Source organism: Nicotiana tabacum, chromosome 4, assembly GCF_000715075.1.
Source record: "Nicotiana tabacum cultivar K326 chromosome 4, ASM71507v2, whole genome shotgun sequence".
NCBI classification, from domain to species: Eukaryota; Viridiplantae; Streptophyta; class Magnoliopsida; order Solanales; family Solanaceae; genus Nicotiana; species Nicotiana tabacum.
Window position 1 is genome coordinate 4868478 of NC_134083.1, and position 21680 is coordinate 4890157.

Below are 21680 nucleotides of genomic sequence, written 5' to 3' on the forward strand. Positions count from 1 at the left end.
ATGCCAACATAGTGGAGAAGAATGATGATATTGATGATCTGTGTGCAATGCTTTCGGAATGCAACCTAGTTGGAAATTCAAAGGAGTGGTGGATTGACTCTGGAGCCACTCGACATGTTTGTGCTATCAAGGAAGCATTTGCGAATTATTCTACTCCTGGCCCCGAAGAAGAGCTTTCCATGGGAAATACTGCAACAGCCAAGATTGAAGGTTATGTGAAGATATTCCTGAAGATGACTTCCGGCAAGGTGTTAACGCTCAACAACGTTCTTCATGTTCCTACTATTAGGAAGAATTTAGTTTCTACTTCTTTGCTTGTTAAGAATGGATTCAAATGTGTATTTGTTTCTGATAAAGTTGTTGTAAGCAAGAATGAAATGTATGTTGGAAAGGGCTACCTCACAGAGGGCCTCTTCAAACTAAATGTAATGGTAGTTAACAGTAAGAATAAAATTGCAGCTTCTTCTTATTTATTGGAGTCAAATAATTTATGGCATATTCGTTTAGGACATGTCAATTACAAAACATTGCGGAAGTTAATTAATTTAGAAGTGTTGCCTAAATTCGAGTGTAATAAATCAAAATATCAAATATGTGCGGAGTCTAAGTTTGTAAAACATCCTTATAAGTCTATTGAAAGGAATTCAAATCCTTTAGACTTAATTCATACTGACATTTGTGATATGAAGTCGACACCATCTCGAGGTGGGAAAAAGTATTTTATTACTTTTATTGACGACTGCACTCGATATTGTTATGTTTATTTGCTTAATAGTAAGGATAAAGCAATTGAAGCATTTAAGCAATACAAGAATGAAGTGGAGAATCAATTGAATAAAAAGATCAAAATGATTAGAAGTGATAGGGGTGGAGAATATGAATTTCCCTTTGCAGAAATATGTTCGGAATATGGAATTATCCATCAAACTACTGCACCTTACACACCTCAATCCAATGGAATTGCGGAAAGGAAAAATTAGACATTAAAGGAAATGATGAATTCTCTATTAATAAGTTCCGGATTACCGCAGAGTTTGTGGGGCGAAGCTATCCTTACAGCTAACCGAATACTCAATAGAGTACCCCACAGCAAAACGCAATCTATTCCATATGAAAAATAGAAAGGAAGAAAACCCAACTTAAAATATTTCAAAGTGTGGGGGTGTCTAGCAAAGGTACAAGTTACTTTACCTAAAAGGGTTAAAATCAAACCAAAAACTATTGATTGCATTTTCATTGGATATGCTACAAACAGTAAAGCATGTCGGTTTTTGGTTCATAAATCCGATAATCCCGAAATTCACATTAATACGGTAATGGAATCAGATAATGTTAAATTCTTTGAAAGCTTCTATCCGTATAAAACTGAATGTGAGTCGTTAAGTGAAAGACCTAAACAACCTCGGGAAGAACCAAAGGAAAATACTTCAAGTATAGAAGATCCAAGGCGTAGCAAACGTCAAAGAACATTTACTTCCTTTGGACCAGATTTTGTGACATTCTTGCTTGAAAATGAGCCTCAAAATTTTAAAGCAGCTATGTCATCTTCTGATTCAGCGTTTTGGAAAGAGGCAGTCAATAGTGAGATTCAATCAATTTTGGATAACCATACATGGGAATTGGTAGATATTCCTCCGGGAAATAAGCCTTTAGGTTCGAAATGGATCTTTAAACGGAAAGTGAAAGCTAATGGCACTATTGACAAATATAAGGCAAAACTTGTTGTCAAAGGTTATAGACAAAAGGAAGGCCTTGATTACTTTGACACTTACTCGCCTGTAACGAGGATAACATCTATTAGGGTGTTAGTGGCACTAGCGGCCGTGTATGGTCTTGAAATCCATCAAATGGATGTTAAAACGGCTTTCTTAAATAGAAAATTAGAGGAAGAGATTTACATGGAACAACCTGAGGGTTTTGTGATAACTGGTAAAGAAAAGAAAGTGTGCAAACTTGTTAAGTCACTTTATGGACTTAAACAAGCACCCAAACAATGGCATGCCAAATTTGACCAAACAATGTTAGCAAGTGGGTTTAAAATCAACGAGTGCGACAAATGTGTATATATTAAAAATACTCCAGGTCATGAAGTCATTGTTTGTTTATATGTTGATGACATGTTGATAATGAGCAAAAACATGGCAGATATAAATGCTACTAAGCGCATGTTGGCTAGCAAATTCGATATGAAAGACTTAGGAGTTGCTGATGTGATCTTAGGAATCAGAATTCACAAGACTCCACAAGGTCTAGCATTATCACAGTCTCACTACATTGAAAAGATACTTGACAAGTTCAAGTATTTGGATTTCAAAATTGCCAAGACTCCAATTAACGTGAGTTATGCACTTCAAAAGAATGAAGGTGAAAATGACTCACAGCTGGATTATGCAAGAGTATTGGGAAGTTTGATATATATCAAGAAATGTACACGACCAGATATAGCATGTGCTATTAGTAAACTGAGTCGGTTTACAAGTAATCTCAATCACATACATTGGATGGCAATGAAACGAGTTTTGGGGTATCTCAAACATACCCAAAATTACGCTTTGCATTATAACAAATATCCCTCCGTGATCGAGGGATATAGTGATGCAAATTAGATCACTGGATCATCTGAAGTTAAATCCACGAATGGATATGTTTTCACAATTGGGGGTGGAGTAGTGTCTTGGAAATCATCCAAACAAACGCGCATCGCCCGTTCTACAATGGAATCTGAATTCATACCTTTAGATAAGCCCGGTGAAGAAGCTGAATGGCTCCGAAATTTCTTGGAAGATATTCCATTTTGGCCCAAACCTTTGGCACCTATTTGTATATATTGTGATAGTCAAGCGGCAATAGGCAGGGCAGGGAGCGTTATGTATAACAGAAAATCTCGTCATATACGACGGAGACACAATACCGTTAGACAACTACTCTCTAGTGGTGTTATCACAATTGACTACATAAAGTCAAGAGATAACGTGTCGGATCCACTTACAAAAGGCCTATCTAGAGAGGCAGCTGAAAGATCATCAAAGGGAATTGGGTTAAGAGATCAAAGAGATCAAACAAAGTTATGAATGATGGTTCAACATTGTCAAATAACTCAACCCATTCTCGTGATGAAGACAATGTTCAGAAATCGAGGTAAAGCATTAAGGCTTTTGATGAGTCAACAAAGCTTAAAGGTTTTTTAATGATTTGCTAAGTCTGGCAGGATATAACCAGATAGTGTGTCTACAGGATTACGCTTTTAGAAATCACCTATGTGAGTGTGAAGTATAAGTCGCTTCAAGGGGAATGAAAGTAAAGGCCCATTCTCTAAACACTCATGAAACCAGGCGGTGTTCATGGCTGAAACGAACACAACCGTGAGAACCATAGATGGTTAAGGATTGATTGTGTGACTTATGTTGTCTAGGTATACAACAAAGCTCGACAGTTTAAATATATCAAATCTACCAATTGACCGAGTATATCCGATATAAGTTCACTACGGAAAGTTCAAAGGAAAACCTACTTATCCAGACGCAATTAATTCTTGCATGTAAAATACACACGCGTCCGTGCATTCCTTTATTTTATAGCCATTCCCCATTCATGTGGGGGATTGTTGGGATTTTAAGCTTGTGTAGCTTAAAGAGGGTGAATGAGAAATGAAGGGGAAATAAAATATTTGAGTTTCCCTTGGCAAAGGGACATTGTCCCATATCGGAGGAAGAAAAGACTTTTGATGGGTATATATATAATTGCTCTTCTTCTAGCTCTTAAAGAGTTAAGAAAAAGGCAAGCCTCGCGCCGTCGTCATCGCTCGCTCGCTCAGCTCGGCTTCGAATTTGGATTTGGATCGATTGATTGATTAATTTTTTTGGACAAAATTCCTTTTAATTAATTAATTAATTAACGAAAAATTCAATCCGGAATAACCCATGACCCGCGACCCGGTTCGGTCAGGCCCGTTTTCTTTCTCGTATTATTTTAAATGTGAGCACCTAATTTTTTACCGTGCTTGAATATTTTCCGCTCCCATCTTCCCACACGTGTCCCCACTCTTTGTCCCCCACACTTTGTCCCCACTTTACTTTCTTTTGTCCCCCATGCTTGCCCTCATGCTTGTCCACCCACTCTTTATTCCACTCTATTTTCCCTTATCTCCCATGTTGGTCCCCCACTCACAACCCCTAACTCTTTTTTTCTTCATCAAAAACGGACCAAAGGAGCCCCTGAAGAGGAGGACAGCTCAATCCTTTTCTTCCTCTAAGAACAAGCATAAAAAATTCCAGTAACTGAACCAACAAAAAGACCTCCAAAAACCTAGCTGAAAAACAGCCGAAAATCACTCCAAAAATGGCTCCAAAAGCACCTGAAAAAAAACAGCCCTTTTCCAGCAAAAATCCGCTACAAAAATAGCCAAAAAAGCGACGAAAATCAGCTGAAAAACAGCCCCCAAACTCATGAAAAAGAAACTTCAAAACAGCCATGGAAACTGGCGAACCAGTAGCTCCATGCTATGCCAGTTTCGACTTTGAACTTCCATTAAAACAACTTCAAAGTAGCCATTGAAACCCAACTTCTAACCTCCAAAGCACCACCAGAAAATAGCTAGAGTTTCTGAGTCGAGTTGAGGTCCGAGCCGAGTCCGCCGAGTTCGATTGGCTCGTTCATGGTTTAGTTCACTATTCGGATTGCGGAGCTGTAAAACCGTTAAAGTTTCATATTCAAAGTTTGAGGTTCATTTCTTGCTTTAATCTAATTAATGTTGAATTAGTATTTTTGTGCAATTTTCAACGATATGATACTCTTAGATCAATATTGGTATTGTTCAGATTTGTAAACTAGTATTTATTACTGTTGAATTCATTAATTAAATAGGATAGAAGAAGTTTTTTTTTGGAATTAAAAGCAGACTGATTTTGAATTAATAAAGGGTGGGTGTACTTTATTTGGTGAACAATTTAATAATATTAATTTCTTAAGTTGCAACATGTTGGTTTTCTTTGTTGAATCAAATGCATTAGCTATTTAGTCTTTTGTATAGAATCTATTTTGTTAGGATCTTTTTTTTATATTTGGTCATATGTCTTTGGAGTTGTTATTTTAATTATTGGGTTCGTCTCGTTTGCTCTTTATGTGCGACTGATTCATGAGTTAAATTGATATCTATTTTAAATAATTTGGCCGTAAGGTGTTGAGTTGAAACAAACTTTTAGTTTAATAAACTGTATACTTCGTCCACAAAAGTTATTTTCATAATTTATGGCCTCACAATAATCTCATACTAGTTTAGAAAAATAACTCATAAAAGTCGTTAGTATGCTTTAGGCGCGCGATAATAAATTAATTATCGTGATTATGTGCACGTTCGCATGACATGATTGTGATTTCCAAAATTAAAACCAATGTATGCGTTTGTGAAACTTTGGGCGAAACAATCTTAATATAAATAACATGTTATTAATTGTGTACACGTACGCGTGACATGATTTTTGACGCCCCTAACAAAACGAGTATACGTACGCGTGGCTCGTTTCGGGATAATTCCATAATTACAAATAATCAAGCAATAAAAGCGGATATATAAAACATGAAAGCCAATAAATTACAGTTTTATCCAAAATTATTTCAAGCCATTTTTAGTCAATAAAGCGACCGTGTTAGAACCATGAAATTCGGGGAATGCCTTACACCTTCTCCCCGGTCAACAGAATTCCTTATCCGGACTTTATTTTCGCACACCAATAATAATAGAGTCAAACCTTCCTTTGACTAGGGATTCAAATAAAAGGTGACTTGGAACACCCGAAAATCAATTCCAAGTGGTGACTCTGAACAATAAGATAATCCCTATTTCAAATTGTCACTTTAATTGGAAAAACTCTTTAACCCACAACAATTCACACACATATTTATCTTTGTGGGGTAAAAAGGAGGTGTGACATTAAATACATTTTTCCCGCAATATTTCAAACAACCCTTTTCCAACAGCCATGGCTGTTTCTGAAATATTGCAAACCTTTTCAGAAACAATGTCAGCAACTCTATAAATAGAGTTTGAATCCCAGAATCTTTCCTTACGAAATTTTCTGAGCTTCTTCTTCTTCTTCTTCTTCTTCTTCTTCTTCTTCTTCTTCTTCTTCTTCTTCTTCTTCTTCTTCTTCTTCTTCTGCACAATAAATTCCAGTATGTTTTACAGCCTTCGAGTGGCTCGCTGTTCACCGGTGTTTGGGTACCAACACTCCAGTGAGTTAAATCGTTCTATCCTGGGAGGATATATTCCAGCACCTCGGGTACTTGAGGGGAATAATTTCCTTAAGAGCACACTGTGTATTCAGTGGGCTCGATTTATTCCTATACTGTTTTTTGTTTTTCAGAATTTATTTCGTTAAACAAGTATTACTAACTTTCTATTTTATTTTTTCAGAAAGTTTAATTGTTTATTACAGCAATACAAAATTATAACAAATATAAGCGGATGCAATACAGAGTTTACAATGGATAAAGAAGAGAAGATGGAAACAATTCAAAAAAGATGTTGTTACTGCTATACGAGGAGGCATGGTATATTATACATGGCTAGCTAGAAATTGCAAAGTGTTTAGGCAAACAAGTATAAATATAGAGTTTGTAACAGCACATATACAAAGAAATAGTAGAGTGAAACTTGAGAAACATAGGGAATCTAGAAAAGCTAGGAAATGTCAATATTTAGTCTAAAAGTTTTGTAACTAGAGAGGTGGGGCTGAAGACTCTGCAGAGGTTCAATAGCTTATGCACCCTTCCTAGAAGGTGACAAAGGCGTTGCTCTTAGGTTGTAAATTCGTCATTTTGGTTGGTTATGGTAAATATTTTACAGGTTTTACCAAAAAAAAAAAATCATTAAAATGTGTTGATTCAGATTATATCTATTTTAACTCTTTAATTAATAAGTACACGACTTGTCTAACCTGTTGAAGTTTAGTAAGCAGATTAACCATAGGCATAAACAAACAAATTAAAAGTATTAAAGCAATGGAGGTCAATTGATTTTGTGGCTATTTACAAACTTATTTTTAGTTTTTTGACTCTACCTCTTTGTTTATACATGAGAGATTTATTTTTACACGTAAAAAATCTGTCTTTTACACATAAAAAAATCTCAAAAAATCATTTTCTTAAATTTAATATTGTAAAAGGAACGAAAAGGAAATGGAAGGCACTAGCGGACAATTATTTATGGCACCAATTTATATCATAACATAAAGGAATAAATAAGTAGTAAATTCATGACAAATAATTAAGTCCAAAAGAGAAAAACACCATTATCCCGAAAGAAGAAAATACAATAGATTCTGTAAGGTGGGGGAGAAAAGGAGTGTACTACTTTTATTAAGCATAACTATATATTGTTCTTGTCTTTATTTTACAGATTGTCTTTCTAATCTACAACTTAACTACCTTACTAAATAAGTATTTTTTAAGAGATAAAAAAAAGATTATTGGGACTCTAAAATATAATAATAATAATAATAATAATAATAATAATAATAATAATAATAATAATAATAATAATAATAATAATAATAATAATAAATAATTAACAAAGTTAATAATAGACTATCCTTAGGCTTTGTTTCTTAGGCCAATCAGGTTCAATCATATTATGTACTCAACCAAAATATAATTTACTTGCAGAAATTTCTCGTGTGAAATAGTTAAGAATTCTGCAACACCCATCAAAGGAGTAGTTCCCCACCTAGCTAGGAGCTACTTTACCATATTAGAAATTCAATGGTTTTAATAAATCTCCTAACGCAGTTCGTCTTGGATCAGATCTAGAACTGTTTTTAACGTACATAGTCATAAATTCTATTGTATTCATTGAGATTTGTTGAATTTGTATACCATTCTGTTATAAATAAACGATCCTATCATAGATCCATTGGGGTCTTGAAATTATATAAATATGATAAGAATGGAAACAACGTAACAACCCTAGTCGCCATCTTTATATTCTGGTTTACTTGTAAATTTTACCGGGTACGACTTATATACCGCTATTGGACAACATTCTCAACAACTAAGAGATCCATTGGAGAAACATGGAGACTAGTTAGAAGTACTGAGCCTCCCGATACCCATGCATAGATTAACTATTATTGACTTAATGAAGTTATCAGTTGAAATTTTCAAGAAACGCAAAACACTGTTTTTCATATATTTCTTATAACTTCTAAATTACATATAGGTTTTTTACTTCGTCATAATTGTGTCGGAGCAGGATGGGAATATTTTACGTTAATTTCCAAAATATACTAAACATTTACTAAAAAAATATTGGATTAAAGTGATCTGTAATTTTTCATTGTAATATCCTCACGACCTAACTAACCATGAGGACCACAATACAATAACTCAAACCAACATCATTTCATCTCAGCTTATCAAACTATCATAACCTATAACTATAACAAAAGGAATTATTCAGTGATTTTACTTCCTTCTTTTTGGTTTCAATCCCCAGAGAATTCAAGAAACTTAAGTTGCAGTTGATTATAATTAGAGTAATAATCATATTATTATTGTTATATTGCTTTCTCATTACTTTAGCAAGTAGGATTGACGTGACATATGATGGGATCAAGTGTATTTTTTTCAAACAAATTGGAGCCAATGGGTAGTTGCTTTTAGCTGTAGTTTATATATAATGGCCCCGCGGCCTGCGGGTAGACAAAGGAAATAACAGAGGAAAGGAAACCTTAGTAATGATTAACAGTGAAACAACATGTTAAGTATTCGATACATAGGAAGTTACTTTTCAGTATTTTTTATTAAAAGGAAGAAAAGAATTGTTTTTATTTATGGCCGGAGTCATTTTCCTTCCAAGTAGATTTTTAGCTTTATATTACTTACTTCAATTAACACATAAGATATTTATCATAAATAACATTTTCATAAATCATGTTTATTGAAAAATGACTTTCTTATACCAAACACAGTACACACTCCCATAGTTGGTTCATATTCATTTGCATAATTCATTAATTAAAGGAGTACACTATCTATTATAGTAGCTCTGCGCTCTGCTTTAAGGCTAAAAAGTCAAAAAGCCAAATACGATAGTAGTAAGTGCTGAAGCAAAGCATCTGATTCGTAGCTTACTTCCTAGCAGATATACCAAAATGAAAAAAATAAGAAAAAAGTAAATATTAAAATAATGCCAATTTGAAATCAATTTTATTATTACGATTTTACATTAACTATCGGTCCCCTCCAGCGTGACTCGAACTTAGAACCTAACGGTCGTGGGTGAAGGTCTTGAACCTAGAACCTAACGATCGTGCGTGAAGATGATTTACCAACTGGGCAAGCCTCACTTGTTAATATTCGAGCTTGAAAACGACACTATGATTAAATCTCAAATGGACCTAGTAGCACTTTCTTTCTTTTCCTGTTTTGGTTAAGGACCGATAGAATTGCAAGCAAGTGAATTGTAATATCTTATTATATATATTAATGCTTTTGTATATGTATATATAATTCAGACTAAAAATAATTGCCACTAAGATTATATAAAAACCACCGGCCCAAAGAACAAAACAATTTGAACCACATTCCGACTCTATTCTTGAGTAATTTTCAGATTAAAATTACATATGGATTATGTCTTATGCGCGTTTTCATAGCCCGAGCAGTATATGTGCCAAATGTCGTTGTTATATTCAATAACGCAATACCTAATCACTTAACGTAATATGTTCAATAAACCAATTTAATATCTGAATCATAATCCATTATGTTTTTAAATAGCTCAAGTCTACTTCATTGGATTTTTAATTTCCCAAGCTTATCTAATTCCTAAGTGAATTGTCTATTACTGATGATAATTGAGATTAGCTAAAAGCTCAATTTGGTGAGCTCGGAACAAGATGAGAATGCCAATAGAGCAAAGGATAGTGGGCCCCTTAGTGTATTACACAAAGATGAGAATGTCGAATCAGTCACACACGCAGGACCAAAAGTACAACAATGACAGCCACCAATTACTTTTTGTATATTTTCACGTTTTGAACGGAGACAAGTGTTTTCACGTCTTACCATAACAACGAATTTGTCTTGATTTTTAATTGACGAGTAAGAAATAAGATAGAATAATGTTGATTTTGGCTCAACTCCTAACTACGTATCATTAGGATTCTTTGTCAATTTGACACTAGTGGAAACAAGCTAGACCACTTAGATCAGAATAACATGATTTTCACATAAATGTCTTAATATAGAGGCGAATTAATTTATTAGGGTAATTGGGAGGCGAATTAAAAATTCTCTATCTACTATAGTCAAGTTGGGCACTCATTTTATAAACTTAGCTATTGTGTATTTTAATAACTATAAATATTTAGATGAAATTCCATAAAATACATAAATCGGTATAATAAATCATAACAACTACATAGGTCTACTAGGCTATTCAGCAAAAAATATACATGGCTCTATAAATAAAAGAAGTGATACCTTGTCAAATTCACCCAATAGCTTGTTAGCTTCAACTTATCATGGATGGGCCAGGCCTAAAGCATCTTCATTAATTGGTTGATAGATATATGTGGGCCCACTTCCACCTTAATCCATTGCAGCAGTGGCCATGGGCCTCTCTCTTTTTAGCATAGCTCCGAGGAGAAATTTGTGGGTCACGAAACGGTCAAGTTGCATACGAAACAGTGATCATCTTTGCCATGTACTAATAGGGGTTTATTTTAATAAATGGGCATATTTAGCCATTCTGATTGGTCCCTACAAACAAATTTCCATTATTTTAATTTTTTGGGAAAGTTATATTGTATAACCGCTCTCAACAACAACAACAAAAAAAAATTCGGTATAATCACATATAATGGGGTCTGGGGAGGGTAGTGTGTACGCAGCCTTACCCCTACCTTGTGGAGATAGAAATGCTATTTCCATCTTCTGGACATGGGAGCTCTTGACTGTCCAACATTCAGCCTCATATAACATAGTCGGTCTGACTACCGCTTTGTAGAACTTACCTTTGAGCTTTGCTGGGACCTTCTTATCACACAAGATACTGGTAAGCTCCATACCCTTCGGAGTTGCCGTGTCTAGAGCTTTACGTACATCTTTATATATATATATATATATATATATATATACACACACACACACACACACACACACACACACTCTGTGTGTTATATACAAAAATTATATAAATTTTATACATTTTCTCTGTCTCGACCCAAAATCCTAACCTGTCGTGATGGCGCCTAACGTGGTATTAGGCAAGCCGATTTCTCACAAATATTTCCAACACTTTTAACAAGAATGAATTTAAAGTGGTTTTAGTAGTAAAAGTTCTCATAACCGGGATAGAAAATCCAAAATATAATGCGAAATTCCTAACTATCAGGGTGTCAAAGAGTACATGAGCATCTATATATCACAAGTCTGGAAAACACGGTCTAAAATAGTCTGAGACCAAATACAGTAATCAAGAAGATAAGGAAGGAGAAACAAGGTCTGCGAAACACCGGCAGCTACATCGGAATCTTCGGATAATCAACTGTGCGAAGAAATCAACACCCACTGTGTCCGGGAACACCTAGATCTGCACACGAAGTGCAGGATATAGTATGAGTACAACCAACTCAGCAAGTAACAATACTAAATAAAGAATTGAAAGTAGTGACGAGCTTCACAACTGAGTCCAATTACATTAATTTCCAACATAATAAGGTAGTCAAGCTTTCAAGTTCAACATTTAAGGCCAAAACATTAATTTCATGTCAAGTTCAAATGAAACATAAGATAATATCTCTCAAAAATTTCCAAAACTGTGATATATGACAGCTGAAGTGTAACAATAATGAAATCAAATACATCCTCTCAGGGCCACAGTCACTCAGCCATTTCATTCACTCAGTACTCGCACTCAGTAGGTACCTGCGCTCACTAGAAGTGTACAGACTCTAGAGGGACTCCTTCAACCCAAGCGCTATAATCCGCACGGACAACTCACGTGCTATAGTATAATATTTGGATTTGCACGTATAACTCACGTGTTGCACGGGCAACTCACGTGTTATAATATAATATCTAGATCCGCACAGACAACTCACGTGTTGCACGAAAAACTCACGTGCTATAATATAATATGTCACAATCAGGCTCTCGGCCTCACTCAGTCATAAATCTCTCCAGTCTCTCGGGCTCTCAATAATCATGAAAATCAGCCCCAACAGAAATGATATAATGCATTAACAAGGAACAATAGAGACTGAGATAAAATAAATAAGTAAACTGTGACTGAGTACAAAACAACAATTTAGAGGATAATGCAACATGTACACGACCTATGTGGGTCCCTATAGTGCCAACACATAATCTGAACATGATTTGTGGTTCAATTTCTCTATTACATAGAGAATGTACAGATAACAACAGATTATTCAATTACACAGCTCCATGGAATTTGACCAAGTCACAATTTCTATGGTGCACGCCCAAACGCCCGTCACCAAGCATGCACGTCACCTCAAAACCGATCAAATAACATATAATCCGGGGTTTCATACCCTAAGAACCAAATTTAGAACTGTTACTTATCTCAAACCGTATAATTCTTTATTATACTATGCCTTTGCCTCGCGAATTGGCCTTCAAACGCCTCGAATCTAGTCACAAATAACTCGATTCAGTCAATACAAATTATAAGAATTAATTCCATATGAAAATACTAAATTTTCAACAAAATCTGAAATTTGCACCCAAAAATCGCCCGTATGGCCCACATTTTGGAACCCGACAAAAGTTACAAAATATAAACGCCCATTCAACCACGAGTCCAAGCATACAAATTTTACCAAATTCCAACATCATCTCGACCTTCAAATCTTCAAATTAAACCAAGAGGGGTTTCACAATTTTGCAACTTAAATCACAAATTAAATGTTAAAAATAATCATGGATTCGGGTAATTTGACCAATATTGAGTTAAGAACACTTACCCCGTTATTTTCCTTGAATATCTTTCAAAAATTGCCTCTTCCCCAGCTCCAATTCGTCAAAAATGAAAAATGGTACAAAGTCCCATTTTTAGAAGTTAAACATTCTGCCAGCGATTCCTTCTTTGCGAACTCGGCCACTGCCTCGCGTTCACGAAGCACAAATTTTGTTCCGACCAAATTCCTCTTTCACGAACGCAACATCACCCTCGCATTCGCGAAGCACAAAGTGTTTCTGCCTCAAATGCCTTCTACGCAGACGCGTTCAACAACACCCGAACGCGATGTTTTGCTGACCCCTCACTTCGCAAACGCGACCTCCCCTCGCGAACGCGTAGACCAATTGCATGGGGGTCCCCAGTTGCCTCCTCTCTTCTTCGTGAACGTGTCACACTTTTCGCGTTCGCTATGCACAACTACCCAACCCTTCACGAACGCGTCATCCTCTTCGCGAATGCGAAGAGCAAATCTTGCCTGCCCATCAGTTCCTCTTCGCGAACGCGACACTCCTCCCGCGAACGCGATGAAGGAAGTGAGATAGTGCATCAAAAAAATTCTAGCAGCATTCGAAGTCCAAAAATTTATTCGTTAACCATCTGAAACTCACCCGAGGCCCCCGGGACCTCAACCAAATACACCAACAAGTCCTAAAACGTCATACGAACTTAGTCAAAACCTCACATCACATCAAACAACGGATAAACCACGAATCATACCCCAATTCAAGCCTAATGAAACTAAGAATTTTTTAATTTCTACATTCAACGCCGAAACCTATCAAATCAAGTCCGATTGACCTCAAATTTTGCACACAAATCATAAATGACATAACAGACCCATTCCAATTTTCAGAACTGGATTCCGACCCCGATAACAAAAAGTTAACTCCCCTGTCAAACTTCCAAACTTAAATTTTTATTTTAGCCATTTCAAGCCTATTTTAACTACGGACTTCCAATTAATTTTGCGGACACGCTTGTAAATCCAAAATCATCATACAGAGCTATTGGAATCATCAAAATTTTATTCCGGGGTCGTTTATACATAGTTAACATCCGGTCAACTATTTTAACTTAACTTTTAAACCTTGGAACTAAATATTCTAATTCATTCCAAAACCTCACCGGACCCGAACCAATCACCCTGGTAAGTCACATAACAACTGTAAAGTATAAATTGAGCAGTAAATGAAGGAACATGGTTGTAATACTCAAAACGACCGGCCGGGTCGTTACATTCTCGGCTACCGAATATAAATAGTTTCTGGTGCGGGTTAAAAGTGAAAAAATCCCTTTTTTTTCTAATTTGTAACTACACAGTGGAGTTCTTTTTGAGAATTTAGCTACACAATAATAACAACAACAATACCTACGCTTTAGTCTCAAGCAAGTTGGGATTTGGCAATATAAATCTACATTCCTTTCATTTAGCTCAACTCATCATCAGTATTGCTACTATTCCCGGAACCCATAGGTATATATATATATATATATATATATATATATATATATATATATATATATATATATATAAAACAATTGTAATAATAATGAATTCCGAAATTTTTATTAAAATACACAGGAATAAATTAGAAGAAACTCATGCACAAAGAATTGGAAGGTCATGAAAGATTGAGCATGATGAGGGGTTTCATACTGAATAGACAAAAAGATGCAAACAAGAGTTATGATGGCTTACCAGAATTAAAAAATCAAATTATCCCAATAAAAATATGATAGATGTTTTAAGGTGGGGAAAAGAAGAGCACTTCTTTTTCGAGCATTGCTTTTGTTCTTATCTTTATTTTGCACTCTCCTATTCCTTCAGAAACAATACTTCATTTTAGAATCCAAGTCCAAATACATAGCTTTGCGGCTTTGCCTTTACTTAAAAACCAAGAAAGAAGTGTAGATAATTATTTTAATAAATTGAGTTAATTATAACTTTAAAATAAATAAATCATGCTCTGTGTTTGAAGGAGTCATATTTGATTAAATCGTATTCTGTAAGATCTATTTTTAAATTTAGTTCAATATTATTTGTGTTACGTATTTTAGGTAAAGCGGATGAGCTTATCTATAGGACCATAGCTAGGATTTTATTCAATCAATGTTCTAGTTTTTTTTTTAATAAAAAAGCTTACACGTCCATATTTGTATCTTAGCATACAGTTCAAAGATGCAATATTGTATATAAGTAAAAATATATGCATGCATAAAGTCAGCGACGGAGCCAGGTTTTTCACTAAGGATGTCAAGATATAAAAAATTAAATACACTGAAAAATCAAAGGGGAGTCAACGTATAATAAATATACATTAAATAAAAAAATTATCTAACAATACAATGTAATTTTCTAACGAAAGGGTATCATTTGACACCCCTTGGTTGAATGTGGCTCCGCCACTGCATAAAGTAATCAAGTATCATTTAGGTATTAAGGGAACATTTTTTAGGAGGAAAAATATATTAAAGCCGTTTTAATTTTTAAAAATAGAATCAAATTATTTTTTCAACTAAATATGATTTTGAAAACTTGACAAACAGGCGTAGAGTTCGGAGATAGTTGCTCTCTCTTATCTTGCAAGTTGTATAGAGTTACTTGTGAATTTTAATTATATTTAATGTGAAAGGCAAAGGTTCATGTCACAATTTTGAAGATGATCTTATCCGCAGCCATGATTTTGTCGGGCATTCTCCGTCTATTAAATTTTGGGAAATAGACTAATAATTTTCTTTATTTTCCATGGACATATGCCAAATATTAAAAGACCGAAAGGATAGAAATACTCTCTTGTGACCAGTTACAATTTAAATAAATGAAATGATTCTAAAAAGATTTTTATTTATCGATTTCATGTATTAGATTTTATTGGTCTCTTGCGAAAAGAGTTACTAAATTAAAAGACCGATCTCTTCAACGGACGGAAGGGATAGATGCAAAGGCGGACCAACGTTGATGATACAGAGGTCGCCGAAACCTGTTAGCTTTGTCAAATTTTTTGTATATATCTGTATATGCATCAAGGATCCTTGTATATTTTTATTGTGCTCCCTCAAATACTAAAGTTGGTTGTCTGCGCTAATTTAGCATGGAGCATAAGGCTTCTTTCCCTCGCGTGCTCACCCAAGATTATATTGAGACCCAACAACAGCAATGTCGCACTTTTTCTTTTTCTTTTTTCCTCTTTTTACTAAGTGCTCCCGTTGTGCTTAAGTTCTGAATCCGCCTCTGGGCGGAGGGAGATGTTTAGTTGGTAAATTTAGTACTGCTAATGATATAACGAAATTGTTGACTGAGGAATGAATGCAGCTTTCACTAAGGAAAGTGATCCTTAAAAAATAAGATCACAGAAGTGTAATTATTGATCTAATGTATTGTGATGCTCTAATTTTGTTTATAGTAAATTCGTATCTCTATAACAATATCTTTGTATAATAATTATTCATTATAAAAGTTAATATTTTCTCGGAATCGATTTTTATGTTATGTTATAATATATGTACTATATAACAACACTTTATTATAACAGTCAAAAAATATCGGAATAAGTAATGTTGTTATAAAAAATAATAGCATATAACTACTTTCAAATCTGCTGTAGAATTATGATCCTAAATTGACTTGGCCAATCACATCATCAACAACAAGTATTGCCGAATATTGACTGTTTAGGATAAGCAGCTGACCATATTATATATTACGCATCTTAAGATGCGTAATGATGCCTAATATATAAAATTGACGCTTCATATCAAAGCAAAGAAATATTTTGATTACTTAATCTTTTTCCCTAGTGTCCACGCCACGGCAATATAGCAAGATCTAACTAACTTTGAGGACCAAATTACTGATGAAAATTCAAGATGTATTTTATGTCCGGAAACTCATTGTCTCGACTAATCTGAATTCGTGTTGCATAGGACCCATTCAAAGGGAAGTTACTTCTCTATTCTTAGGGCTCAAATGGGATTAAAATGGCCGGTAACAATGGGACCAAAGCCATGTTCTAGGCATATATTGGGTCTAATGTGAAGGTTCGCCAGCTTATAAGGGGACCATAAAATTGAAAAAGACCGCTCAAACTCTTAATGTTTCCATTTTTTTTTGAAACTTTGAGTAGGTTCAATAACCAGTATTTGTGGGTAGTGAAGTGCCAAATTAGCAAAAACCAAAAAGGTGAAAGGTTGAGGTGTGGATCAATGGGCTTCAATCAGACTTATGAGATATTATCCAAGAAAGCCAACCAATCTGCATTTTTGGACCACTGTTTACTTTGCTTCCACTTTTATTTGTGAAAATAGCACGTGCTAGCCCGTTTTCGGATTGGTATTTAAGAAATAGTCATTATTTTGCTGAAACACGAAAAGTTCCAATATAATATGTTGGATTATGGAGCTCCTGCATATTACGTTGGAACTCCGGTACACGGAAAGTTCTAGCATAATATGCTGGATTATGGAACTCATGCGTATAAACTTCCAGCATAATATGTTGGAACTCTAGCACATTATGAAATTCTTGCAAATTATGCTAGAATCTTGTATGTGAAAAATTCGAACTCCAGCATATCATGCTGGAATATTTCCGAATTTTTAAGGGTGTTTTTGTTCAGATTTTATCTTTGCATGAAAAAGTGGCTAAATTTCGATTACTTTTGAAACTGTAGCTATTTTTCAATTACCAGTTGTAAATATGGATATTTCTGATTTATTTTTTTTCCCTTTTATTTCCCACCCATTGGATTTTTTATTCATTGTCCTACTGGAAACAGCTTAATATCCCACAATAAATCAATCGACTCCAATCTGGAGCAGGTTCGGATCGGCCATGTAAAGCCTCCACTCCACACAACATTGTCCATCCCAAGCTCGGATAACTTAACCGTAAAATTAAAAAGTTTAATGTCCATAAATAAAATACAAACTTAATCGTTGTCACATGTAATTGCAGTGACTTCTGTATTATTTCTATTCATCGTTAATTATGTAAAATACAAACATATTTTTATCCAACACTTGTCTGTTAGGCTTTAACCCTGATTTTTTATCATATTTGAATTTTACTTTTGTCTTAAAGGAAAGTCAAAGTATTACTATAATTATTTTTACTTTTCCTGAAAGAAAAATATAGATCCTTTTCTTGGAGAAAAATGTTGTGACCTCTATAAATTGAGGATCTCTCCTTCACAGAAAAATACATGCAATAGCATCCACAATGTAATCGTTTAAAGAGTCAGTATAAACTAAGATTGTATCTTTACCGGAAATTATTATACTTGGAACTAAATCTTTTGAGAAACTGAGCGATACTTTAAAACTTGTTTGAATCGAAACAAAACAAATTTAAATATTGACAAACCTTAGAATGCATATTTAAAACAAAACAAAAATGAGTTTCCAATCTTACTATTGATAGCAGCCATGTAAGACTTATGTCATCGTATTAAATTTAATTATTGACAAACCTCGATTGCTTTCTTCGATGATTCATCAATTGTTCTAACTTAATATTGGAAATTATGGAATGGATAAAGCTTATCATCCTAGTCATAACTGAAAAGCCATCGGATTTTGCCTTGTTGGACTTCTCATCCATTTAAAATGCAAAATAAATTAGATGCAGTGTTTTGAATATGGACGAAACCAATTTATTTCCTACCTTGTTTTCTTTCCTCTCCAGTGAAATTAAATTCACACATACAAACCAAAAATAATGTCTTTTTTTTTTCCACCAAATAAGTCGCAGTTAACTATACGAATTTTCATGGTTCATGTCGCTTTGTTTAAAGCTCTTCCAATAAAGCCCGTAAATAGTTTTAACATAGTGTGATATTGTACCTTTAGGTTAAGCCTGTACGTTTTTTTTTAAAAGACAACATTAAAAAAAAGTCTACACCTTACATGTAGTCTCTCAATCTTTTTAACTACTAATGTGGGACTTTGTTCGCACGCCCAACATATTCGCGTATTGATATTAAAGGTATACGCTCTTCTTTGTGCTGGTAGAAAAAATTGAGGGCAGAAGAGAAAAATAAATATTTCAACTCCAAACCAAAGAAAATGTAGTCCTCCCAAAATAAAAGTGTTATCCTAGTAAGTATTAAGGATTGGCTTGCCACATACACAAGGAAAGGTTTTTGAAATGTTATCCAAATCCAGGTTCCAGAATCAAATGGGTCCATTTAATCCATATTTGCAAAAGTCGAATGGTCATAGCATAAATTCTGTTGATGGGAAATGTGGGGGTTTTTTTTAGCCTAATTATTTGATATTTACCAATATTCTACGCCACTGAATTCTTTAAGGTTCTAACTTGTATGTGGATATTAAATTGGACAAACATCTTTAAATTGCGTACAAAGTAATGTTTTTCGACAAATATCTCAACGTCCGTCCCCATCTTCACATTGTCAAGTTTGACATCTCCTTTCATGCAATCCATTTTTTCCTTTCCCTTAAAAAAGAAAATAAAACATCATCTACTACTACTTTCTCCATTTCATTTTATTTATGTACCTTGGCACAAAATTTAAGGAAAAAAAGCTTTTAAAACATGTGATTTTAAATATTATAATATTATTATAACTATAAGAGCATGTTATCAAAAATAAAATATAAAAAAAACTAAAACAAAAAGGACTCATTAGTTTTAAAACCAAGGACTGACACATTTGTAATATTTAAACTAATAGAGTATTAATTAAAGGAAAGGGTGGCGATTGTTGTACTTAGATAATGACGTTTCTAGCATTTATTTGTATTATCACTTTTAGCCCGCACCAAAAATTATTTATATTTATATATATATATAAACAAAAAAATATTTCTCTTTACGCTATTATTTTGAAAGCGTACAATGTCATTTTCCCGCATTTATTCCTAAAATTTCCTTCTAACGGCCCACTAAGAAGAAAAAAAGTATAGGGATTTTTACCTTTCTATACACTATATGAAATTTTATTATCAAAAATGTCCACGTTTAGTTAATTACCCGACCTAAACAAGTTTTATTTACAAAATATATACATTCCACCTTAAAAGGCTCCCAATTCATTATTAGTGTCTTCAATCAATGGATTTAGTTATACTTTTTTCCTTTTTTCTTTCCTCTTTCCCCTTTTCTCTCCGGATCTTCCACCCTTGTAGCAATTTAGTGATCAAGTCAGTGGACAACTCTTTCATCTGGTTGATCACGTAACCATGTCTTAATAGTACTTACAATTTTGTGTTATTTCTTCTGATCCTTTTTCTTATTCTTATTCTTCTTTTTAACCCTTCAGTTTTACGTTGGAATTTAGTAAGAATTCCTCTATAATTAACAGGAAGATTAGGTTAATATTTGGGGACAACTTTTTACAAGTTCTTTTTATCAGGATTCAGGATAAAACCAAAATTCTAATTTAAATCCTTAAAAGGGAATCAGACTCTATTCCCTGTCCATCAAGTCTATTTAATTATTATCCAATTAAGAACTTGTTGAAGTTGCTATTCAAAATACAAAATTAGAAGGGCACCCATTTTCAAAGAATTATATCCTATGCTTTTCACTTTCTTTAGGTAGGAGTAATAATTAATAGGACAGCCCTAGTTGGATAGAATATATCTCGAGGGCATTATTTTACAAATCATACTCAACAATGGTTATACTTTTTCCTGCAAAATTAGATGGAATCCTTCTGGCATGTAATGCTGAAGATAGGTAAGTTTACATTTTATGAGAAATCGATCTCAATTAAGTTGCAAAGTATTTCATGAAATTAAGTAATGTTTTAAACAGTTTTAACACGTTTAGGCAAAGAGCTTAAAAGCACAATGTAAAAGCACAACTAATCTACAACTTATCTACAATTTTCATACATTATTTCTACATAGTTAAATATAACTACAATATCATACAACTAAAATATAATTTTTATACAATATGTCTTTTGTATATTTTGTATCTAATTTATACATAGTAAAAATAAATTTCATACAACTAATTATATATTATACAACTTATCTACAACTTTCATACGTTATTTCTACCCAGTTATATACAACTACAATATCATACAACTTAAATACAATTTTTATACAATATTGTTCAACTTTCATACAATATTTAAATAATATATATATATAAACAACAGAATATAATTTTTCTACAATTTTACTACAACTTTACTACAATTTCGTAAGTATAATGTATGTCATGTCTTCTTCTTCTTCGAGTTTCAATCTGAAATTCAACCAAAATCAAGTTTAATATTCACCAAAACACCCTAAAAAATGAGATATAAACTCCAAACAATATTCCCAATTGTTTGCAACAATACTCAATCCAAACAAATAATAGGTTTTTAAAAAACCCAAATTCGAATTCAAAGCTTCCAAGCTTTTTAATGGCTGTCATTGGTGAAATTGCTGCTCTCTTACTGGAATTAGGGCTGGTCTTCGAAAGTGTTTTCTTCTTCATTGAAAGTTAAGCAAGCAACATACGTTAATGGAGGTGTGTGGTAGAGTATTTAGAGCTTGAATCTATAAAAATGGAGAGGGATTTTTGAAGAAGAAGGATAAAATATAGACGGATTTTTGAAGAAGAGTGGAAATAGGCGTTAATGGAAGGATACTGAAGTTTGTGGAGAGAGAAACGTGGGTGAGTGCAAGATACGGAAGGTTTGTGGAGAGAGAAACGTGGGGGAGTGGC